At 43.3% G+C, this 26,341-nt stretch overlaps 1 protein-coding gene across 5 annotated transcripts in view; it reads right to left on the reverse strand.

Annotated features, from left to right (window-relative positions):
• RPS15A (ribosomal protein S15a) overlaps positions 1-26,341 on the reverse strand; it is a 399,535-nt gene that overhangs the window by 30,889 nt on the left and 342,305 nt on the right. The window lies entirely within an intron of this gene.

The following is a 26,341-nucleotide window of genomic DNA, read 5'->3' on the forward strand; positions in this document are numbered from 1 at the left end:
TGTCTACCCCTGAAACTAGCCCCAAACACATCTAATTCCTCCTTCTCCCAATGGCCCTCAAGAGATCTGAAGGGTCTCTTCATTCCCCCAAGAGTCTTTTTATTCTCCTTGATAAAGAGATTCACTTCCTACAAAGGTTCTCTATCCATCCCACCATCACTTTCATCCTGGCCATCTAAGATGCTTCAGTTTATCAGTGCTCCTCTCACTGTGTTGCCTGAACTCTAAACCATGAGGTATTGGGTTGGCCAAAAAGTTCATTCGGGTTTTTCATAAAGTTATGGAAAAACCCGAACGAACTTTTTGGCCAACACAATATTTTTGCAGAACCAATGTAAATGCCCTCTGATGTGGTGAGAAAATAGCAGAGTGCTTAAGTACTGGGACCTTTGGATCAGGGAGATGGATTTAGACCTGGCCTTGCCCTATCAGAGGCATGACCTTGGCCAAGTTGCTTAATCTCTCTTAATCTCTTGTGACGTGAGCAAAATAATTAATTGTAGCATCCACTCCATGGGGCCATTATGAGATTTAAATGAGATTACTGACAAATATCTGGCTCTTGATAAATGTTGAAAGAGTGAAGTTATTATTAAGCAGCGGCTCATCACAAACATTTTACCTGTTTTGTTAGAGCTGTGTCTAAGTCAAAAAGGGGGCAGTCAATGGTCAGCTGTCTTTGCAGGCAAGGCTTTGTCTGTGGTTATACCCTCATGAAGGGCATCACTAGTTCTCTGTGTGCTCCTAAAGCCCTTAGCTTCCTTTCCACGACTTCAGATTTTCCAGTCATAATTTTATTCAATTGCTTTTCCCTTGTTGCCATTCAGCCATCCATTTAACAGCTGAATGCCTACTGTGTGCCAGGCACTGCACTAAGCACCTGAGAGACAGAGGTAAACAAAAGGTCTTTATTATTGAGAATATCTCGGTGTAGAACAGTGTTTAACAGAGAGGAACCCCTTTTTTTCCCAAACAAGATCTTATACAGAAATGTACTGAAAAGACAGATGAAAGTAGGGAAGATCTGGTTGAAGCCAGGAGGGGTCTGAGCTCTACCCACTGACCTTCCTCCTGAATCCCACTCCCCAATTCCTTTTAAAGTATCCTGAGGAATCCTCCCAGAGCTCTACATACCTACAGAACAAAAACTGAAGGCATGAGGGAATCAGGGCTGGGCTTTTTTTTTTTTCATTTTTTTAATTGAAGTATAGTTGATTTACAATATTGTGTTAATTACTGCTATACAGCAAAGTGATTCAGTTATACATATATACATTCTTTATATACATATATTCTTTATATATATATAATAATACATATTATATATATATATAATCTTTTCCACTATGGTTTATCATAGGATATGGAGTATAGTCCCCTGTGCTATACAGCAGGACCTTGTTGTCTGTCCATTCTATATATAAAAGCTTACATCTGCTAACCCCAACCTCCCACTCCATTCCTCCTCCAACCCCCTCCCCTTTGGCAACCACCAGTTTGCTCTCTATGTCTGTGATTCTGCTTCTCTTTCATAAATAGGTTCATTTGTGTTATATTTTAGATTCCATATATGTGATATCATATGGTATTTGTCTTTCTCTTTCTCACTTACTTCACTTAGTATGATAATCTCTAGTTGCATCCACGTTGCTGCTGCAAATGGCATTATTTGGTTCTTTTTTATGGCTGAGTAGTATTCCATTGTATATATGTACCACATCTTCTTTATCCATTCATCTGTCGATGGACATTTAGGTTGTTTCCATGTCTTGGCTATTTTGAATAGTGTTGCTATGAACATAGAGGTGCATGTATCTTTTTGTATAGTTTTGTCTGGATATATAGGATTGGGCTTTTAAAACGTTTCTTCCTATATGTTCTCTCTCTTGAGGAGTTGAAGGGAAATCTTTCTGGTTCTTCTCTAGTTCTGTGTTTCCATTTCTGAGCAAACCTCTCTGTAAGGATAATTCTATCTTTCCCTCTTATCTTCCATTCCCTCTGTGTCTCTCCTCAAATCACTCTCTCTCTCTCCTATAACCTTCAGAACCCAGAGAAGATGGGAGATAGTGAGGCTTGACAAGTGTGGTGGGCATGTTTTGGTTTTGTGTGGTCAGCATCTCTTTCTCCTACTTCTGGGCATGACACCCCAGTTGTCCTGAGAGGGACCACCTTGTGTTCTCAGACCACATCACTCAGGTGATGCCATCCTCAACTCCAACAGGAAGCATGTGACTCAGCCTGGCCAATCAGAGCACCATATCCCTGGGCCTTGGTGATTGGCTTACTGGGGGCAGGTGACTTAATCAGAGTTGAGACAGAAAATCAAAAGCTTTTCTGCTGAGCTTGAGCTGTGAGATTGCAAGCCTGGTTCTCCAGAGCATGATGTAGCAAGAATATGGGTCTAAGATAACCACATCTCCTCGGTCCTCATCATCACCTCATCCCACGAATAGGAAGCAGCTGAAAGGGGCCAGGGGACCTGATTGTCCAGGTCTCAAGTAGATCCTTCACCAGGGTTCCACTTGGTCAAGATTTGTATACTCGGGCTTCCCTGGTGGCGCAGTGGTTGGGAGTCCGCCTGCCAATGCAGGGGACACGGGTTTGAGCCCTGGTCTGGGAAGATCCCACAAGCCGTGGAGCGGCTAGGCCCGTGAGCCACAACTACTGAGCCTGCGTGTCTGGAGCCTGTGCTCCGCAACGGGAGAGGCCGCGACAGTGACAGGCCCGCACACCGCGATGAAGAGTGGCCCCCGCTCTCCGCAACTGGAGAAAGCCCTCGCACAGAAACGAAGACCCAACACAGCCAAAATAAATAAATAAATAAATAAATTAATTAATTAATTAATTAAAAAAAAAAAGATTTGTATACTCATCCTTAAAAAGACACCCTACCCCAACATTAGATCTACATAGTTTTGTGGTAAAAAATGTGGTCTCCAAAGTCACGCAGACCTGGTCTCTATTCCAGCCTCCACCAATCATGGGCTGCATGAACTTGGGCAAGTCACTTGGCCTCTCCAGAGCCTCAGTTTCCTCATCAGTAAGTTGGGGATATTAGCACTTTTGTCATTGATTGTTGTGAGAATTTAATGAGGACATAGAGGTATATGCTTTATCACAGTACCTGGAACCTATAAATATTCTAAAATGTCATTATTAGCTCAGAAAAAAAAAACAACCCACAAAACCCAAGAGTAGCTATCTAGGCTCTAGAAGACTATGAGTTTGCCATGGGCTTGGGATGAATGCTACAGGAGATGGAGGAATGGAAAGTCGGTTTATTCTATCACTTAGAAAGAAAAGGGATTGGGGGTGGGGTGGCCGTGACGAAAGGAATACAGAACTTTAAGGAATGGCTTAAGACTTAGTCTTCAAAGAGCTGCCACTCCTTGACAGTAGCCATTTTATGCTTGACTGTCAGCTGTGACAAGCTGGAAGTGGCCAGTCTTTGCAGACGGGCAGATAGTGTACCCATCACATTATCATGCTATAAATTAACACTTCAACATGAAACTGGTGTTGAAATGCAGCTCAAATCAATTCCACCACTCCCTCTTCAGTCTTGCCTTGCATTTGTTGCCCTCTGATTCATATGGGGCATCCAATGAACCCAACTGGCCTCCACTCCATTTTTGTTACCAGCCTGGGGAAAGAAAAGGAGGATTCTGCTCATCCCTAAGTAATAACTCGAAACAGTGGTGTAGCTCGTGCCAGCGGCTGGCTCTTTGTTGTTGTCATTGTTGTCTCATTCTCAGTCATTATTGTTGGCTTCTATTGTAGACTCAAGCGGTGTTTGAAATCCCAGCCCCTTTCATTTCTCCTTTGCTCTGAAGGGAACAGCTATGCACAGCCCACCAGTGGGGAGATTTCTTCCTCTATCATTTTACGCTACATTGCAACAGAAGTTGCACGACTCCAAAGGATGCTTTTGATTTCACATTTCTTGTGATCTATTTGTCCAATACACGTGTTAAATTAGAAATTGATTTGTCACTCCCAGATAATAATGTTCAGAACGGCGCTTCCTGCATGAATCATTATCTTCAGCCTGGAGTTGTTCTACTAATGAATATGCATGAGCCCGGAGAGGGGGAAGAGAGATTTGCACAACCTGTTTCCTGGAGGAACCTCAGTTCAGCTCAATGTTCTGAGTTGAAGCTTCCAGAGCCAAGCCCAGCGTCTGCCTCACCACCCACAGCTCATTCAGGCTCCTCGGAACACCTGCTCTCCGGTGATGGTGAGTGCCCGTTGCCGGTGACAGTGGGGCGCCCACGCGGCCAGGGAATTGCCGCTGCTCATTCATTCACGAGCCGTGAACTTAGCGGAGGGTTAGAAGGCAGCGGGAGTGAAGTGGGCTCACAGTGCCCTTCAGAAATGCCAGCTGGAGAATCGAGAAACCATGCGGGCTGCCTGCTGGGCTCTGCCTCCAAGGAAGCAGGAATTAGAAACAAGAGTGTAAAGAGTGATTATCAAAGACAAATGCTGTCTGCTGGCTGCAGGCATGGCGAGAAAAGGAGGCTCTTCCCAAATGAGCAGCTGAATGTCAAATAAAGGTGGGATGGGGAAGCATCGTTGCGAAACCAGCTGCCCTGGGGTCCCAGAGCAGCTTGGCCACATCTGCGTGCTGTTGTGGTCTGAGGACCTTTTCTCAAGATCTAGGCTTCAGTCTCTGAGACAGAACTTGTTTCCTGCCACAGAAGAGGTGGTTCTTCAGAATACCTCATGTCATGTGGATGGGTTTCATATCCAATCAAAGTTTCTAGACGCTGAAGCTCTCTCTCTCGTATCTTCTGCAGTGATTGGAAGGAATCGTGTTTACAGATCAGCTACTCTGTTCCAGGCACTGCCCCAGACAGAACTACAATCGTTTCTGAAATATATGAATGTCCCTTTTCCTCAGCCAGAGCACCCACTGCCCTGGAAAGGAAAGATTGGGATAGTTATGGCAGAAACACAAAGAGAAAGGAGCAATGTCCAGTTTTTGACTCCCAAAATAGGCTCTCAATGCCCATCATGAGACAATAGTTTCTCTTACTCTTTCTCCCTGTCTCTCTCTCGCTCTCTCCATATATATATGTTTCTCCAGAGAAACAAAACCAATAGGAGATATATCTATAGGATATGTATAGGTTCTGTTTCTCTGGAGAACACTGTGTGTATATATATATATGAAGAGATAGAGAGATTGATTTATTATAGGAATTGGCCCATATGATGACAGAGGCTAAGAAGTCCCATAATCTGCCATCTGCAAGCTGAAGAACCAAGAAAGCTGGTGGTGTAACTCAATCCGAGTCCAAGGGCCTGAGAACCAGGGAAGTCGATGGTGTAAGTCTCGGTCCAAGTCTGAAGGCCCAAGAACCAGGAACACCAATGTCCAAGAGTAGAAAAATATGGATGTCCCAGCTTAAGCAGAGAGAGCAAATCTCCCCTTCCTCTGCCTTTTTCTTCTATTCAGGCTCTCAGTAGATTGGGTGATGCTCATTTGTACAGGTGAGGGTGGATCTCTTTACTCAGTGTACCAATTCAAATGCTAACTTCTTGCAGCAACATGGATAGACCTAGAAATTATCATACTAAGCGAAATAAGTGAGAAAGAGAAAGACAAATACCATAAGATATCACTTATATGTGGAATCTAAAATATGATACAAATCAACATATCTATGAAACAGAAACAGACTTACAGACATAGAGAATGGACTTGTGGTTGCCAAGAGGGAGAGGGGATAAGGGAGGGAAGGATTGGGAGTATGGGATTAGTAGAGGCAAACTATTATATATATATAATAGGTCCTACTATATAGCACAGGGAACTATATTCAATATCCTGTGATAAACCATAATGGAAAAGAATATGAAAAAGAATATATATATGTATTAATATAACTGAGTCACTTTGCTGTACAGAAGAAACTAACACAACATTGTAAATCAACTATATATCAATAAAATTTAAAAAAACAAAAAAACAAATGCTAACTTCTTCCAGAAACACCCTCACAGACACACCCAGACATAATTTTTGACCAGCTATCTGGGCATCCCTTAGACCAGTCAAGTTGACACGTAACATTAACCATCACAGTGGTCACTCTGCAGTGGACATCAGCACAGGACACGCAGGGCCATGACAAGACCCAGAATCCCACAGTGGCAGCCAGAGAGGACAGTGAACAGCACATAGACAGAGACGACTTCTCCTTCGCTTTGAAACACCTGACCTTGTTCATGGCGGCAGACACCACCTTCAAGAGATGGAGGAGAAAGAGCCCTGGAGAGAGGAGACAACCACTCCAGAGGGCTTTGACTGTTGACTGATGCTTTGCCAAGACTGAGTTAGCTTGAAAAAGTGATGTAAAACCAGTACCTCTTGAACTCCTATCCCAGGCATCCCAGAGGTGGGGATGTTGAACACAGTGAGATCAATTACAAAAAATGGAGGAGTTACACAGATCCCTAGCTCATCTGAAGTCTAGTGAGGAAACGTCAAATCTCCTGCATGTGGGGCTGGTCCAGGGTTTCAAAGGATCCCAGGGCAGCACGCTCCTGCTGGGCAAGGCCAGAATTGTGACCCGTCAATGCAAAGCCACTGCTTTTTACAGCAGCACTCAGTGCCCGACCAGGGAAGGGAGCATTAGTGTGCGTGGCCTGCAATGGTCCTACTGTACTTACTGGCCTGGAATGTTCTTTTTGTTTACTCATTCTTCCATGGCAAGTCCTGAGTGGCATTTGGTCTAATGGAAGAGTGACAAGGACAGAGATTGTTAGACTCTAAAATGGGAAGAGGCCCTTTGGAAATATGACAGAAGACTCTGTGGGTTCTGTGGGAGCACAGAGGAGGGGCAACTCTGTCTGCCAAGTGGAAATTAGAGTGTTTTGTGGCAGAAGGAACATTCTAAATGACACATGCACTACCTCCTGGCTACTCAAAATGTGGTCCATAGACCCGCAGTATCAGTATCACCTGGGAGCTTGTGAGAAATGCAGAATCCCAGGCCCTGCCCCAGTCCTGCTAAATCAGAATCTGCACTTTAACAAGATCCCAGGTGATTCATATGCATGTTAAAGTTGGGGGAAAACACAAGGCAGGCACTGTATCGTGAGGGGCCCAGAGGCTCTTGGGCCCCTAAGAGCCCTCCATGATCCAGCAGGAAGTAGCTGACAGCACACCGGCCCACCCCTCTCCGGGCTCCCAGAGCCTGAGCTGTGTCACAAACTTTCCAGGACATAATCAAACTAAGAGTCCCCTGAGGCACCAATGCACAAACTGTGAAAATCAGATTTTCCTTTAAATCAAGCCTTACAAAGTGTTTAAAATAGACTTAGAAATGCCAGAGAATCTCACCTGCTAAGGAAAATGATACAGCACGGAGCCAAAGAAGAACTTGTCAGAGGGAGAAAGAGATCCAAAATGCACATCCCAAGACAAAGAGACAGAGAGAGAGACAGAGTGACGCATGAGGAGAGGGAGGGAGAGGCAGCCAGAGGAATGGAGGAAGAGAGAGGGGGAGAAATGGGAGGGGAGGAAGTCATGGAGAAAGAGAGAGAGATGGGGAGAGGGATGGGGAGAGGGATGGAAAAAAGAGAGATGGGGAAGAAATGGATGGGAGAGAGCTGAGAAAGGGAGATGGGGGAGAGAGGAGGGAGATGGAGAAGAACTGGACACACTTGGGAGAGAGACATGGGGGGAGAGATGAGAGAGGGAGAGAGAGAGGAGGAAAGAAAGAGATGGAGGTGTGAGGCTGGAGAAAGAGGAGGGAAAAATGAGAGGAGAGAGAGAGAGGGTGTGAGTCAAACTGGAAACCAGAGGAGGTGAGGAAGAAGAAGAACTTGTTGGGCTTGCTCCACTCTCTGGAGCCACCTGGAGCCAATCAAATAAGGACACAGGGAGAACCTGCCCTGGTCCCGAACCCAGGCCTCTCTGTAAGTGGCCCTAACTCCCTTTCTAAGAGGCCTTTCCCCCATTTCCAGCTGCAGCCACCACCCCAGCCAGCAGGCGTCCTTCCCAAACACACGTTGCGCGCTCACACTTGCCACTCGCTCCTTCTCACCTTATCCCAGGGCAACTCCCATGCGCTCTCCAAGCCCCAATTCCAACCCCTGTTCCTGGCCCAATTGGCTTCACACAGGATAAACTGCTCCATCCTCCACGCATCACAGCGATCCCTCTCACCAGATCCTCTCTGGGACCACTTCTCTCCCCAGCAAAGGTTCCTGTCTACTTGTATGTCTCCTCTATCAGACCTTGAGCTCCTTGAGGACAAGGGGTGATGTCTTATTCAATTCTGTAACTCCGGCACCTAGTAGATGCTTTGTCAGAGTTGGCCCTCAATAAGTGTTGGTAGAATAACTTTATTCTTTCTGAGAGATATTGAAAGAAAATCGTATCTCAGCTTCAAAGATAATAGAGTTTTCCTTAGTGCAAATGAGTAGAAGGCCACAATCTAGCTTCCATAAGACCAATATGTGATTTAAAAAAACATTGCCACTCTCCATCTCCATGCCAGTGGCAGACATCAGTAATCAATCAGGGCACTCTCCTACTGAGCCCAGATGTGACCTCAGAATCTTTCCCAACACCATTGTAACCCAGACACTGACAATTGATTGGAGTTAGCTTATTGGTTTCCATCACCCAGACATTCAAAAGTACTAGTAAAATTGATTCCGTTGGGTAAAAAACAAACAAAAAATTTTACATGCTATAAGCATTTATGAACACATGCACATATACATGTTTATAATCATTACTGATAAAAGTTATTGGTTGTTGTGCAAAGTGCTTTCCATACATTATCTCAGTTAATCCTCAGAAAAAAACCTCATGAGTTTGGTACTATGATTACCCCTGTTTACAGATAAGAAAACCAAGTTTCAGAGTGATTAAGTAGCTGCCCAAGGTTTGTAAATAAAGTGAAAATTAAAGCCTTGTTCGTCTGAAGTCAAGATCAATGATATGAACAATTATGCTACAGTCTTCAGTAGGAAAAACAATTAGTAAATTCAATGGCCTCCTGTTCAGATTATTTTTGAGGTGGTTCTAATCATTGCTGTTAATCGTTTCTTCATTTTGTCATCAACTTTTAAAAGTCGTATCAGAGAACCAGATCCAGTCATCCCTTCTGTGTGTCTACATCTTCGAAACCAGGTATAAGATTTCACCCGTTTTATACATTTGTCATCATAATAGTTATCACTTACTGAGAGTTTACCATGTGCCTGGTACTGTGCTGATTAGATGATTACCTCATCTACTCCTCAGTATAATCCTATGCAAAAGGCTAATTATAAGATGCAAAAACTGAGGTTTAGAGAGGATTCCAAACCTGCTTAAGACTGCACAGCTGGTAAGAGTCAGGATTTGAACTCAGGCCATTTGACTCCACATCCTGCATCTCTAATCCCCATGCAGTGCCTCCAGCTGGTCTCGGTACAGCTCTTGCCCTAACACAGCCATAAACACACAGGAGAAAAGACGTAACATATTCCATGATGCATATAAACTAGAGTTTATTTTTACTTCCTGGTAAAATTGTTCCCAGCACTGACTTACTTAGCAAAACATTAGGTTTTTTTAATCCCATCCTTTTGCTTTTGTTAAACTAACTGCCATCTTTGTCTATAATTTTGAATTCCTGTTTTCCACTTCAAATCTATCATGTAAGTCAACGTTGACAGGAAGAGAGCTCAAGAGCTCCTGGAAGTGGGCTTCTTCCATCTGGTGCTCTCTCTCCACCTGCCTGATAGTGGGAGCCATCACAGCCTGATCATTTAAGCTCCACGGTTCCTGCCATTCAGCTTCTATAAAACTACAGTCTTCTCTTCAACAGGAATATCATAGTCTTGTTTGCAGGGAGATTCAGCTGGCCAGGGGAAGAAGTTGGAGGCTGAAGTGTTTGAGCAGAGGTAAAAATCTTGGGTGAAAATTTGCAGAGAGGAGAGAAGATTGGAGTTTCTGGACCACTGCTTTATGCTAAATGCATCCTTTATTAGGTCACCAAATAAGGAAATGATGTCTCTTTTCCCCTAGTCTGCTGGGATGGCAGCCAATTGCTTCTTAGGCTCTGCTGATCTTGTGCAAAGAGGCAATATAGCAGACCAGCTAGGTCCAAATTCAGCTTTGCTCTTTCCTAGCTGTGTGACCTTGCAAAGGTTGGCCAGCCTCTCTGGACTTCACACACCTCATCTGTGCAATAGGGATAAAGAACTTATTACAATGTCGAGAACATACACTAGTTTCTGCCACGTTGAAAACTCCGTGTGAGTGTTAATTATAAATATGAGACACATTAACACACTGGGTTGATGGAATATGTCAGAAGCGTATTTAATGAAGTATTGATGAGACCTTACGTCTCCAGGGGAAGGAAAAGGGCACTTCCCTCTACAGTGGCAGCTTTGGAATATGAGGATGCTAGGGTCCCTCATCCTCCTCCCCCGGGACATACCTCCATCCTGCCCTTTCCTTGTCCTCATCTCTTGCCTTGAACGACAAAGATGGGTAATAAAAAATATGTCAGTCACATCATAATATCAGCTTCCATTTTTTGATAGCCTATGCTGTGCCAGGCACTAGGATAGGCAATTACATGCATGCCTTCCTCCTCCTGACAAGCAGGCAGGGTGCATATTAGTATCTCCACTCGCTGGGGAGGTGCAAGGAAGTTAAGGATGATGCCCAGGGGGGCACTGAGGCATGTGGCAGAACTGGAATTTGAAGCCAGTTCTGTCTGATTTCAACTCCTGAGCTCCCCTTTGCAGACACCCTCTTCGATTGGGTTCCCCTGAAAGCAGAGCCTGAGACATGGGCATGGATGCAGGAAATACGCTTGGGAGGTGACTTAGGAGCCAGGAGAAGTGAGAGGAGAGAGTGAGGTGGAGAAGAAGGCACGGGCAGCAGAGCAGAGCTGTTACCACGGTGGGCAAGCAGGGTGCAATCGTGCAAAGACCCTCTGCAGACCCATGTAGACTGTGCCTCAGATTCATCCCAGGAAGGGTGGACCTGGGACATTTCTCCCTCGACGCCCATTGGTTGAGGGCTAGTGCCCAGGGACACTACCTCCTGCATGCAGCCAGGTAAATTCTGTGCAGGCGCTGAGCCCCTTGATCAGAGAAAGCGGGGGGTTGGAAGAGGGGGGAGATACCTGTAGTTTGTACCTGAGGTGAGACATCTGGAGCATGCACACAGCTGTCCACATCTGAAATCAGGTCAGCCAAAGGGGTGCTGGTCCGGGCACCAAAGGTGTCTGTGAACAGTACCCCCTCACACAGCCTCACTGGATCCCTGGATATATCTGGACAGGAGTTTCACGTTCTGAGGGGAAGGTGCTGCTGTAGGCTGAATGTTTGTCTGCCCTCAACATTCAAATGTTGAAGCCTAACTTCCAGTGTGATATTAAGAGGTGGGGCCTTTTGGGTGGTGATGAGCTCATGAGGGTGGAGCCCTCACGAATGGGGTTAGTGCCCTTATAAAAGGGACCCCGGAGAGCTCCCTTGCCCATGTGAGGACACAGGGAGAAGATGGCCATCTTTGAACCAGGAAGTGAGCTCTCACCAGACACTGAATCTGCCAGGCGCCTTGATCTTGAGTCCAATTTTCACTTCCCAGCCTCCAGAATAGTCAGAAATACATTTCTGTTGCTTGTAAGCCACCCAGTCTGTGGTATTGTTACAGCAGCCCAAATGGACTAAGATGGGTGCATACATTTCTTTTGCTTCTCACTCGACTTGGGAGGAAAACAGTCAAGACATGAGGAAATGAAGGACTCTAGGTGATAACACAGTCTTCTCTCATGTTAAACTGCCGGGCTTCTAATTCTGCCCTGCCACACACTAGACCTGTAGTTTGGGGTAAATTATTTTAATATTATGTCTTTCCATTTCCTCGTCTGTCCATTCTTCTCAGAGGAAGTATCTATTGGGCAATAACTATCTAAATAAATATCTATCTCTATGTGCCAGGCCTTATTCTGGGCATGACGAATACCCTATTAAGTAAATATCTATCTCTATGTGCCAGGCCTTATTCTGGGCATGAAAAATACCCTACTGAACAAAACAGGACAACCCCCCCCACCCAAATTTCCACACTCACTCACCTTATTTTCCACTGGGTGAAGACAGACAATACACAGAAGAAAATGTAAGATACTGTGAATTAAAGTATGGAAGAGAGATGCACAAAATGTGGGCCAGGGGGGAGTGGGGTGGGGCATTCTGTGTTAAGGTGATTATTAGGTAGAGCCTTCCTGAGAAGGAAGCATTTGAATAAAGATACGACAGGGATGAAGGGGGAAGCATGTGGCTATCTGACAGAAGGGCTTTCCAGCCAGAGGAAGCAGCAAGTGCAAAAGCCCCGGGGTGGGATTCTGCCTGGTGTGTTCCAGGAATATCAGGAAGGCTGTGTAGCTGGAGTAGATTGAGCGGAGGGTGGGAATAGGTGATGAAGTCAGACAGGAAAGTGGGGAGTGGCACCCTGCGGACTCTGGATTTCACCGTGAGTGGGATGTGAAGTTGTAGGAGGGTTTTGAACAAAGAAGTGACATGGTGTGACATATGTTTGTAACATCACTCTGGCTGTGTTAAGAATAGACTGTGAGGGGGCAGGGGCAGAAACAGAGAGAGTCAGGAGGTCACTGCAGCAATGGGGGTGATCCACGATGGGGTTGTGGGCTAGGGTGGTATCCGTGGAAGTGGTGAGAAGTGATGGATTTTGTAAAATGTGCATAACACTTTCCAGACCTTAGACACACCACCTTGTCCAATTTTCACAAAGACTCGAATGAGGTAGGGATTACCATCTCCCATTTTTACAAATGAAGAACAGAAAGCTGAGCACCTGCCCAAGGTCACCCAGCTGACACGTGGTCAGACCAAGCCAAGGACACGGGTCTCCTGAGTCAATTCTTTAGGGTATTTCCCCTAATCCAATGATCCTCCTGCTGCATTTCAGTCAATAGATTGTATTGTCTGTGAAGACTCCACTTCTTGAGAACAGTGCTTTCTAAATGTACTCCACCACAAGGCCCCCATTTCCAGAGCCAATTAGGAATCGAGTATAAAAATGTTCTTGGCAGATCCAAGACCGAGAGAGAGAGAGAGAGAGAGAGGGAAGCAGAGAGGGTAGCACTGAAAATTCCGGTGCTTTGCAGGCAGGGATCAATTCCTTAGGGTATATTTTCCCCTTTACTTGAGGTTGTAAGTGGAAACTTAATTAAAAGTGTGACTTGATTCAGAGGGGCACAGAGGATGTGACACTTTAAAAATATGACAGTGTTGGGCTTGGCAGTGATTCTGAGAAAATGCCTCTGCGAGACTTCAGACATCTGCATGCAGGATGATACAGAGGGAGACCTCAGAAAGACAGAAATGTACCATCAAATATGTTATAATGTATAACATATAATGGTAGTGGCACGTACTTAGCCAGCCCTGACCTCCCCCTATAGCTCCAAACTCGTGTATTGAGTTGTGTACCTACATCTTCACTTGGATAGAGAATCAGCATTTCAGACCTGTAAGCCCCAAATGACCCCCCAGTTCCCACCACCCCAACCTGTTCCTCCTGATCTTTCCAACTCCATTAACACACCGCCACCCACTCAGCGCCTCCAGCAAACACTTAGCAGTAGTCCTTGATTTCTCTCTCTCCTCCTCACCTCTAAGATCCAATGTCTCTTAAGTGTCGTCTGTTCTCCTTCCAGAATGTGTCTCTGCTCTGTTCCTTTCTCTCCACCCCCACTGATAAAACTCTCGGTGTCACCATCTCGTGAGGAGTTACTGCAGCCTCCTTTCCCTGCCCCCCTCCAGTCCACATGGAGCCAGCATGAGCCTTTTACAGCATGAAATGTAAACCTGAACAGGTGTGTATCCTTAGAATAAAAGACAAACTCTTTAAGATCTTGTATGATCTGGCGGCTAACTTCTTCTCTCATCTCGGCTAATGCAGAGATTATCTCCCATTTATCACAGTTTACCAGCCACCTGGCCTTTTTTCTGATCCTTCCATGCACAAGGTCCTTTCCCTCCTCTGGGCTTTGCAGATGCTGTTGTTTCCTCTGCCTGGGCTTCCCTGGTGGCGCAGTGGTTGAGAATCTGCCTGCCAATGCAGGGGACACGGGTTCGAGCCCTGGTCTGGGAAGATCCCACATGCCGCGGAGCAACTCGGCCCGTGAGCCACAATTACTGAGCCTGCGCGTCTGGAGCCTGTGCTCCGCAACAAGAGAGGCCGCGATAGTGAGAGGCCCGCGCACCGCGATGAAGAGTGGCCCTCGCTTGCCGCAACTAGAGAAAGCCCTCGTACAGAAACGAGGACCCAACACAGCCATAAATAAAATAAATTAATTAATTTAAAAAAAAAGAAGATTTCACAATGTCTCTGTCAAGTTTAAAAAAAAAAAAAAGCTCTAGGGTCAGCTGTTCTCAAGGCTGGTTCCTCCTCCTCCTCCTTGAGCTCCCAGATCAAATACACTCTCCTCGGAAAGACTTTCTCTCATGACCCTTTCTCAGAGTTTCTCAGCCTCAGGACTATTGGCATCTGGGGCCAGATCACTGTCTCTTGTGCATTTTGGAGGCTTAGCAGCTTCCCTGGCCTCAACCCACTAGATGCCCTTAGCACTTCCCTGCAAGTTGTGACTACCCAAAATATCTCAAGATATAGCCAAATGTCCCCTGGGGAGGGGATGGAACAAGTCATCTACAGTTAAGAACTATTTCCCATCTAGAGTTTCCCTGACAGCTGTGTTTTATCTTTTAGCCCTTTTGGCTCTTTTTTTTTTTTTTTTTCATGTATTTCACATTCTCTGCAGTTAGCTTTTGTATTATCGTGTTCTCATGTTGCCCTCAAGAATGTAATCTCCATGAATGAAAGAACTTTGACTATTTTATTTATAGTCTGAATCTCCAGAACCTAGGAAAGTGGAAATTGCTCAACAGATATCCACTGAATGAACAAAGAGTAGTTGATATTCATTAAATGCTTACCATGAGCCGAGCTCTGTGCTAAGCGCTTCTTGTGTGTTAGCTTATTTAATGCAGCTAAGGAGGTTGGTAATACTGTTATTCCCATTTTCAGGTGTGGAAAAGAGAGATTCAGAGAGATCAAGTCATGAAGCAAGTAAGGGACAGAACCAGGATACAAACCCCTGAGTCTGCTTAACTGCTGAGCTCTGTTGTCTGCATGTCTCCATTGATGAAAATATCAACCATGTAATCTTCCAAACTGGAAGCTTTTGTTTTGTTTTGTTTGAATTTTTATTGGAGTATAGTTGATTTGCAATGTTATGTTAGTTTCTGCTGTATGGCAAAGTGAATCAGTTAAACATATACCTATATCCACTTTTTTTTAGGTTCTTTTCCCATATAGGCCATTACAGAGTATTGAGAAGAGTTCCCTGTGCTATGCAGTAGGTCCTTATTAGTTATCTATTTTATATATAGTAGTGTGTATATGTCAATCCCAATCTCCCAATTTATGCCTCCCCCCTCCCTTTCCCCCCGGTAACCATAAGTTTGTTTTCTACATCTGTGACTCTATTTCACAAACTGGAAGGTTTGAATCGTTCTTGACTCTTCCTTCCTTTCTGTGTCCTATCAGTCCTTCAATCCCATTAATTAGACCTCATAAATGCTACCTAAATTCAGCCCCTCTTCTCCATCCTGTTGCCATCAAATTCATCAAGGTCCTCATCAATTCATAGCTGGTACTAGGAAGAGCCTCCTAAATCTGGTTTCTACACTGCCAGCCTCTACCCACTCTTTATCACTTCTGTATGGCACCAGCATTCATGTCTCCATCAACTCAGGTCATGCTCTGGTTTTGAAAATGTCTGTTGGCTCCCTGGTACCTAGAAGATAAAGTCCAAACTATTTAATGTAACCTTGGGTATTTTATTGATCTCTCTGAACTTCAGTTCCCCATCTATAAGAATGGGGAAAAGAAAATAACCTTTTCAGAGATATTTTAGGATTCAGTGGGACAAGGCAGGTGATCACTTATAAAGGATACTCAATAATATTGATCTCCTTTCCTTCCTTTTCTTCACAATCTGAACCCAGTCTGCTTCTTCAGCTTCATCTCCAGTCACTCTCTCCACTTATCCTCCTTTACCTAGTGAATTCCTATTTATCCTTCAAGTCACAGTTCAAATGCCTCTGACACTGTCACGTCTCCCACCGCTGTCTCTGGCAGAGTTGATGACCCCAGGTCTGGAGTCTCAGACCTCTCCTCTAGCATTTAACATGTTGTCCTTTAAACATTTTGTTGTCATTATTTGTTTACAAATCCTCCTTCTCCATTAGACCAAGGGCAGAAATCTATGCATTTCTGGATGCCTGGCATTAAGCAAAGGGCCAAGCACATAGTGACTACTCAGTAAGTGACTACTTTACATGTAGGAAAATTGCAACACGATTCTAGAATCACACAGACCTGGGAATCAATGCTAACGCTGACCCAAATTTGCGGGACAATCTTAAGCAATTTATGTTTCCTTTCTGGATCCTGCTTTTTTTTTTTCTCTTAAAAAATAGAGATTTTTTTATATATTCCTTAGAGGATATAGTAGATAAATAACATAAAATATCTAGTGTAGGCCTAGCACATGGTTGTCATTCAATAAATGGCATGATATTATTCCTACACAAATTTATTTGTTAATTACCGTATTCAACTAAATTAGGGTCTACTAATATTCTAGGGAATTAAGGAAGCTAAAATATCGATACTTGGAATGATTTGGAAATAATATAAAGCACTGTGTAACATAAGCCTAACTAAGGCCCAAAACAATAGTTGTTATATATTGGTAGGAAGGTGGCCTGGAAAAGTCAGGAAATACTTCCTGGAAGAGGTGGCATGATAGATAGTCTTCAAAGATGGCCACCACCAATTCCTGCCCTGCTTGTATGTACATGCTGCTCCACCCATCAAGAGATGAAAACCATTTCTCCTCCCAGTGAAATCTAGGCTGCCTGGTGACTTATCAATAGAATGAAAATGGAACCAGCTCCTATGAGGCCTGGCAGCTTCCACTTTTGCTCTTACAAGCAGCCACCATGATAGGAGACTCTTGGCCTGGACTACTGGATGATGAGACATCACACAGAGAGAGTCATGGGAAGGAGAACTGAAGTGCCCAGAAATGTGAGAGAAGCTTCTTGGACATTTGATCCCAGCCTAGGCAGCCAAGAGGGCAGCTGAGTGAAAGACGTCAGCCAACACCACATGCAGCAGAAGAACCACCCTGATGAAACCTGTCCCGATTCAAAATCCACAGAGGCATGAAAAATAATAAACCATTGTTGTTTTAAGCCACTAAATTTGGGGATTATTGGTTGAAGAGCAATAGATAAAAGAAAGAGGTGGGGGGGGGGCTTCCCTGGTGGCGCAGTGGTTGAGAATCTGCCTGCCAATGCAGGGGACACAGGTTCGAGCCCTGGTCTGGGAAGATCCCACATGCCACGGAGCAACTGGGCCCATGAGCCACAATTACTGAGCCTGCGCATCTGGAGCCTGTGCTCCGCAACAAGAGAGGCCGCGATAGTGAGAGGCCCGCGCACCGTGATGAAGAGTGGCCCCCGCTTGCCGCAACTGGAGAAAGCCCTCGCACAGAAACGAAGACCCAACACAGCCATAAATAAATAAATAAATAAATAAATAAATAAATAAATAAAAATTAAATTAAAAAAAATAATAACAATAATTTAAAAAAAAAAAAAAAAGAAAGAGGTGGGAATTTGAATGTAGGTGGGCCTGACATGAAAGGGCAGGCATGGTGAGAAAGGTCTTCCAAATAGGGAAATGCAGTGTAATGTTTGAATTAATCTTAAAGACTGCTCCAGGCTTACCCTCCACCCTCTCAACCCACATCCCCTCACCTGCTACCCTCCAACCAGGCTGAAGGCCTCTCAGGCCCCCTTTTAACTCCCAGCCTCTGGACCTGCTCTTCCCACTGCCTCACTCTTTCCAGTCCTCTTTCAGCCCCCTTTTAGGCTCAAATGTTGCTTCTTTAGGTGAGCTTTCCTTTGCCGCGTCCACAACTCAGCGTGTACCACAGTGTTGCTCTTGTTAGCCTAATGACATTATTTCTTCATGAGGTGATTAATTAATTGAGGGAAAGGAAAGCATTTACTGTAGAATGAAAACTAATTGAGTAAGGAATAAGGGAATTAGAAAATTACCATTTGCAACCATCATAGTAATAACTGATTTGGGCACAAATCACCAATAGATGCTAAAAGGAGTGGGTGTGAGTTTGATGAGGTACAGGATACTTGCATAGCCTCAGAGTATATGCCCTAAAATTCTTGATTAATTACAAAGGCATAAAAGTAATTTTATAATGGAGAAACCTTTAATCAAGTGATCAAAGTTAATACCAATAGTGATGGAACAAACCAATGTCATACACCAACTGAATGACCACTGAGAAGGACACAACATCACTCGTTTAATAATCTGGTAAAAATGTATGACCTGAATCTAATCAGGAGACATCTGATAAACCAAAATCTATGGACATTCTTAAACACTTTTCAAAACATGTCAATATCCCAAAGACAAAGAAAGACTGAGGCAACATTCCAGAGTAAAGACAGAGACATGAAAACTAAATGCAATGCATGATCCTGGATTGAATCCTGAACCTGAAAAAATATGCTATAAAGGGCGTTATAGGAACATCTGGTGAAATTATAATAAAGTCTATAGATTAGATAATTATATTGTGTGAATACTGAATTTTTTCTGATTTTGATTATTGTGCTGTGACTTAAGAGATGGTTCTTGGCACACACACTCTGAAGAATTTCATGGTAAATGGGGCACGATATATTAAACAAAATGTTTAAAAAACACTATGCATATATATATGTATATGTATATATACATATATATACACACATGTAGAGAGAAAATAAAAGCAAATGTGGAAAATTAACAGTTGATAAATATAGGTGAAGAGCATACATAATTTGTACTAGTCTTGAAACTTGTCTATAAGTTTGAAATTATTTCAAAATGAAACATTGGAAAAATAAAATATTATATCAGATATTTGGTGAATAAAATACAATGTCATACAACTACACAGCCACCAAATTGGCTAAAATGAAAAAGACAGACAATACCAAATGCTGGTAAGGATGTGGAGCAACTGGAAACTGTTTGGCAGTGTCTGCTGAAGTTGAACAAATTCATACCCTATGACTCAGCAATTTCATACTGAAATATGGACCTATAAAAATGCACATATATGCAAATTCTGCCCAAAAATGTGCATTAGAATGTATTATAGCATGGCTATACTTCATAGCCAAAATATAGAAACAACTCAAACATCCACCACATGGATAAACATATTGTTGCATATTATTCCCCAAATGGAACACTACACAGCAATGAAAAATGAATTATTTCTACCAACTAAAACAGAGAATGAAACTCACAAAAATATTAAGCAAAATAAATCAAATAAAAATAGTGCATCCTGTATGACTCCATTTATATCAAGCTCAAAAACAGGCAAAAACAAACCTGCAGTTGTTAGAAGCCAGGATAGTGGTTACCCCTTATGGGTAAGGGGTTAGTGGCAAGAAATGGACATGAAAGTACTTCTGGAATTCTCCTAATGCTTTGTTTGCTGATCTGGTTGCTGCTTACTTAGATGTGTCCCTTTCAGAAGCTTACTGAGCTTTACCTTAATGACTCAGGCACTTTTCTACACGTATGTCACTCTTCAACAAAATGTTTACATTAATAAAAAGAAAAGGATCATGAAAATAATGCCTAAGAGTACATACCAGGCTCTGTTTAAGTGCTTTCCATGGATTAATTCAGATTGGCAAATCATGAACTATGTGCTATCAGGGAGCTGCTATTGCCACATGCCTGTCATTTTTGCAAATGGAGAAACTGAGGCCCAGAGTGGTTAAGCAACTTGCCGAGGGTCACACAGGCAGGAAGTGGCTGATCAGAACTCAATCCAGGCGGTCCAGCAACCTACACAGTCTGCTTTCCTAGGTGTTATGTTCCACTGCATTTGAATGAAGAGCCCTTTGGTGTAGAGAGGATCTTCTTCATTCCTTCATCAAAGGGCCTCCTGAATAAACCCATGACGCTGGGAGTTATGCAAATGAGCTAAAAGATTCAGACTCTGCTAATAAAGATGGAGAGATAAACACAGTGCCAAACTGAAACGTGATAATGAGGCTGATCTTAATGCCACTTCTCAATCCTTATTTGCAAAATTAAGATCTAAGAGGGGGCTGGGGTGGGGGGGACCACCCCAGCCATAAAAGGCAGGGTGGATACCCATGAGATAAGATGGTTGAAGAGGTACTAACGATCCAATTTAAAAATGGAATGCAGCTCTGTGATTCTTGTTCCAATTACCATGGAATCTGAGCCCTGTATGTTCACTACTGCAAGAGAAAGTATAGAAGGAAATTAATGTTTTGAGTTTGTTTTCTTCTACCTGTGGTAGATACATTTTTTTGAATTATTAATCTGTGGCTTTTTCACTGTATGTTTGTTTGGTTTTCCATCCCAAAGAGAGCTCAGGGATCTTTACTGAGCAGACTGCAGAGTCTTTACAGTCAGTAAAATTTACCATATTCTGTTAAAGTTTCACGTGAAGAAAGGGATGAAGTAGCTTTACCAGATTCAGGGGAGTGAGAAACAGCCAGAGGGAGTCAGGGATTCCCTCAAGAGACAGAAAGAGGGTGAAAATGGAGAATGAGGGTCCCTTGAAGAGTAGAAAATCTGGCCTGTGTAGGAGCAATGCCTGGAAAATCAGGACAGGCTATAAGGAGCCCCTCTGGAAGCTGGACCCCAAGCTCAGGGACCCTCAGCCCTACCAGAGGGTCTTGGGCTCCAAGCTTAAAATAGAAGCAGAAGGTCCACAAACCAGTGCTTCTCAGCAGTGGGTCTCCTACAAATAAGTATTCATTATTATTCAAATAAGTATTCTCCAACAAATACTAAATGAACTCTAGGGATGAGGAAGCTCAGTATTGACTGAAATTATTTTTTTTTACCAACCTCGAAGTTTGAGAGTTCAGGGTAAAGTTGAGTTAAAATAAGCAAGATAGAAAATGGTATTTCTTTCACACTTGAGTCTGAGGGCTTAGATGCATTTCTCCTCCATATTAAATGAGTGGAAACTACCCCGTGCAGACTCCAAGGAGCATTTTGCATTGAGAAAAAGCACTTGCATGGAAAGAACATTATCTCCTCTGCTTTTCCTGATGGCTGCTTAATAATTCCCCAAGCCCCACTCCACTGTGACAAGCAAGGCTAGGTTTGACTACACATTCCCTTTTTTTGACCTTGGGGTCCAATTGCTCATGAATTCCTGACGTTAGTATTTCTGTCAGGCAGGGCTGTTTTAAAGATGACTTTGAGTTTTAACAAAACTGAATTAACTATTCAACCAAGAGGAGTAAAGATATGATTGAAACGTGTGATGATGCTATTATCGTCACATGATATAAACCAGGTGTATCAAGCCAGGATGTTTAAATTTACCTGGAAGACAACTGTTCCCACTACTAGGGACAGCACAGAACTATTTAAGTACAGAACTGGGAAAAAATATGAGAATCATCATGGAAGCTGGAGCCATTAGCCCAGATGTGTAGAAGGCTTGTGGTGATGATAATTACACATCATTAGTGTATTTGCAGAATGAGATCCCTTCTTTCAGCAGGAAAGGAAGATCTACCCAGTGTAGGTGAATACCCAGCATCATGGGGGCAATTCACCACCATCTGGGCTCTGGGAAAAGTGCCTCCTTCCCCAGAAACTTTTTCTGCAGGCATGAGAGTACTGGAACATTCAGTGAAGGGTAATTGGCTAACAGAGAAAATTGCTGTTGTCTGGATACCAGAGAGGGCTGCATAAGCAGAGTATCAAAGCTGGGTAGCAGGAGACGATGTCTCGATTAAAAATGACGAGTGTCAGCAGGTGTATGTGGACATCATTTGCAAATCCTCTCTCACGTGAAGCCTTTGTGCTGAGTGGGAGAAATGAAGGGACTTGGAGGCACAAGGCAGCGTTTCTCTGGCATTTTTGGCTGGATGTATTTGTGCGGATGATCTAAGCAGCCCCAGTCTTTGGAGAGAAAGCATGTGGAGTATTGACATTGCAGAATCACCCACGTAGGGGTTCAACTCATCGAACAGAGCTAGCTGGTGAAAAGTTGAGGGCTTTGAAGGCTGTGGAACTATGTTGACAAAGTGGAGGTTAAGTTTGGGTGCTCCGGGCAGGCAAGATTCAAATCCCAGATCCCTCATTTATTGGCTACGTGACCTCGAGGAAATGACTTCACCTCCCTAAACCTCCATTTCTTCATCTGTAAAGTGATGACCTGTCTCAAAAGATTATCATGAGGATTCAGTGAGATATTCATGTCAAAGTACATGGCACTGTGCCTGACATACGGTGCATGTTCACAAATGTTAGCTGTTATGAGGAGAATGTAGTGGTGTGTGACACCGTGAGAAACATATATTTGGTCTCTGCGCCCGGTTCCTGACACAGAGCTCCTAAATCCCTTGGAATTTCCTGGGTGACGGAAACATCTTTTGCTCTAACAAGGAAACTCTTGATGGGATCCTGGATACCTTCAGGATGGGGGCGGGTCACCAGAAAGACCAAGCTTTCGGCCCCATCCCCCATCCTCCAAAGAGGATGAGTTAATGATGGGTCACGCTCAGGTGGGGAAGCCTCGTGAAAATCCCTAAACAATGGGGTTTGAAGAGCTTCCGGGTTAATGAACACAGCCACGTGTCAGGAGCGTGGCACACCCCAACTCCACAGGGACAAGCTCCTGGGCTTGGGACCTTTCTAGATGCCACCCTGTGTACATTTTCATCTGGCTATTCATTTGTATCCTTTATAATATTCTTTATGATAAACAAGTGAACATAAGTAAAGTGGATCTCTGAGTTCTGTGAGCCATTATATATAGGAGTGAGGTGTGAGAACCTCCAATTAATAGCCAGTTGGTCAGAAGGACAGATGACAACCTGGGACTTGCAACTGGCATCTAAATTGGGGGACGAGGTGGGCAGTCTTGTGGGACTGAGCCTTCAATCTGCGGAATCCACTCTAACTCTGGGTAGCTAGTATCAGAAATGAATTGTAGGACACCTAGTTGGTGTCTGGAGAATTGGAGAATTGGTTGGTGTGGGGAAAATCCTGACACACTGATGTCAGAAGTGTTTTGTGAGTAGAGACATCATTTTTCTCAAGGGTGCCTTCCAGGCAGTTTGTGGCTCTATCAATATGAAAAGCACCAAGACAAAAGGAAAGGTATGTGTATAGGAAAGCAAATATAAATGTACTCAGAGTTCCCTTGAGCCTCATCAGCTTGAGGGACAAATGAGGTCATGAATAGTAATAATTCATATTTCCCTGGCTCTTGACTTCAAAAATAAAATCCAGGACCTCTGGACCCACCTTAACATTTCACATGGTCCCTTGTGAAAACAGCTCTTTTGTGAAAACCTTCTGATGGAAGGCTCAGAAACAAGTTAAAGGGACCAGGTAAGGGGCAGACATTAACATAGAAGCTAAGGTTTATTGAACACTTAACTCTGTGCAGGGCAGCAAGCTAAGCCCCAAGCATGCACTGCTACTCTGAACCCTCAAAATGACCACAGGAGGTTCGTAGTAATTGTCCTCACTTTGTGGATATGCAAACAAAGCCCAGAAGTTTAAGCAACTGGCCCAATATCACAGAAATAGGAAGAGGGACCAAGAATGTCTGTCTCCAAAGCCAGCAGTCTTTATGACTATGTTGTTCTCCCGAGGTACCCTGTGTATAAACCACCTTCTCTATTGCCCCTTACAACTCTATTGCCACCATAAAAATTAGCTCATTCAAATAGATACTTGACAGGCCCATAAGACATCCTCAGATGCTTTGAATCCAGGTGAAAGCCAAAATTAGGCTCAAAATGAACCACCACATCCTCTTGACATAAACCAGGGCATTCATAAACAATGGAGAAATTGCAAATGAGCTGAGAGCCCAATGGCTTGCCCCAAATCCAAAGATGCCATTAAAAAAAAAAAAAGTTAATAGACTTAGAGCAGTCTACTGGGTAGAAAGGCCATTAATATAAGATAAATAATGGTAGTGAGGTGGGTGAAAGCAAGCTTATAAATTCTCATTTGCTTATTAAGGGAGGTGTCTTTTGGATTCACAGTTATAATGTATATGACTGCATATAGATGAATTATAAATGTATGTTTTCCTTAAATACCAAACGCGGGCTGCTTTTCCTCCCTCATGCAAAATAAACAACTAAAGTCAACAAGGAATGAATTAAGATTCTGTTTACCTTCGTATTATCAAAGAGAATCCTTCACAGCTGGAAGAGAACTTTGAGACCAGCTGTCTGTTCCAACTCCCTCCTTTTGCATATGAGAAAACTTGCCATTTAGGCCACACCAGGATTTCAGATGATTTGAAATTCAAACACACTAGTGCAGCCAAACACATTTTAATTGACTCCTTACCACTGACAGCTCTAATCAAGGTCTGAGTCTTCTGTTCAAAGCCAGCAACTGATTAGCCTTAATGATAAATGGACAGAGAATCCTAATTCATATTGATTCCAGCTTCAGGCCTTTGCTGTTATATCAGTCCTGAACTTACATTGTTGTTATCCAGATTACAAAGCAGTATTGATTGTTTTCCATCTTCAGCTGGAGCACTGATTGGCCTATCTTTTGAGGAGATTTTTTTTGAAGGTCATTTGAAACTACTAGGATTGTACATGCTGACTCTAGATAAACAGAATGAATATAATCTAGGATGATGAACAAAGCCATAGATGAGTTTGGGGGAATCCCAGAGCAGAGGAGTCACTGCCTCATTCCCCAGGAGTCCGTAAGAATTATACAGAAAATCCTTGTCCAACATGGCACCCAAGCCATAGAGTAGGAGAGGCTGAGGGGACTGTCTGGGTGGATAGAAGTGAGGGCAGACCTGTAAATCCTTATTGTACGAGTGTGGTGTGGAGAAAGCAGTTGAGAGCTCTCAGTCTCCTGAGAAAGGCTCAGAAGTGGCTGTGAGAACCAGGAGACCAAAAAATGTCCTCATGGTTGGGGGTTGGGGATGTGGATACTTTGACTGGAAAACCAAAGGTTACTGTAGAAACATGGTCAGCAGCAATAGAAGCAACAGGCATACACAACTATACAAGGTGGGACAGCAGAGGATGACACTTCTCCCCATGGTCTGGCATGTCGCAAAGCTAAGTCTCCACTTCACACCAGCACCTTCAAGCATCCCTGGTGAGAAGGAATTGGAGAGAGAAACTTGGATCAACTGAGTAGTATCCAAAAGAGACTGATTTATAAGCCACAAGTGATTTCATTTCTTCTAATTCAATTTTCCAGTGTATAGTGGAAGTTGAGTGCTTGAGAGTGAAATTAAATTCAGTTAGAGAAAAATAAAGTTCTATTTTCACCCATCTGAGTTTTGTGACTGGGAAAATACCTGCTGCATAAAATAAGCTCCTAATACAGTGTCAGGCTTAATAACTCTTGGCTTCTGTAACTACTGTTACTATTAATGTTGTTTTTGTTATCATTATTATTATACTGTGAGCTCCTGGAAGCAAGCATCTTCTGTTTCTGTATCAACAAGGTTTATTACAGAATTTCCTCATTACACATTTGTTGACTAAGTGACTCAAAACCTGAATTTATCCCAATGAGCACTCAAAGTTATCATTTGCAAAACCCAATGTCCAGGTGGCATCTCCATGGGTCTAGTTTCCTGAGTGACTGGTAAGAGAACTCCATCAACCAGTGTTAGACATAGAGCATGAGTAAGAAATAAACTTCTGTTGTGCTAAACCATTGAGATTTGCAGGTTGTTTGTTACCACAGCACAACTCAGCTCATCCTGACTGATACAAACTAAAACGTGAAATGTATTCAAGAGGAAATACGTAGTCTGTGAATTTAATTTGCACTATCTGTATTTTATAGTCAATGAATATGAAAGTCAATTATATTAAATGATTTGTCTAAGGCCACACAGTCAGTAAAGGACAGGACCATCTGAGTCTAGAATCCTAGAATTTTCCGTTACACCAGACTGCCCCCAAATTAATCCCTTCTTGTACCTACTTCTCAACTATGCATTTTACTTTGAATTTCAATGGAGATAGATAGTTACTTGATATGTATTCCTTTCCACTTCTCCAAGCAGTTCTAAAGTAAGTAAGGTTTGAGATGGTGTATAAGGAATGAGAGATGACAGTTGGGAGAAATCCCAAGTAGAAGTGACAAATGATTACTGTAAAATTTGGGGTATAT

The sequence above is a fragment of the Balaenoptera borealis genome, assembly GCF_965194805.1.
Source record: "Balaenoptera borealis genome assembly, chromosome: 16".
Classification (NCBI taxonomy): Eukaryota; Metazoa; Chordata; class Mammalia; order Artiodactyla; family Balaenopteridae; genus Balaenoptera; species Balaenoptera borealis.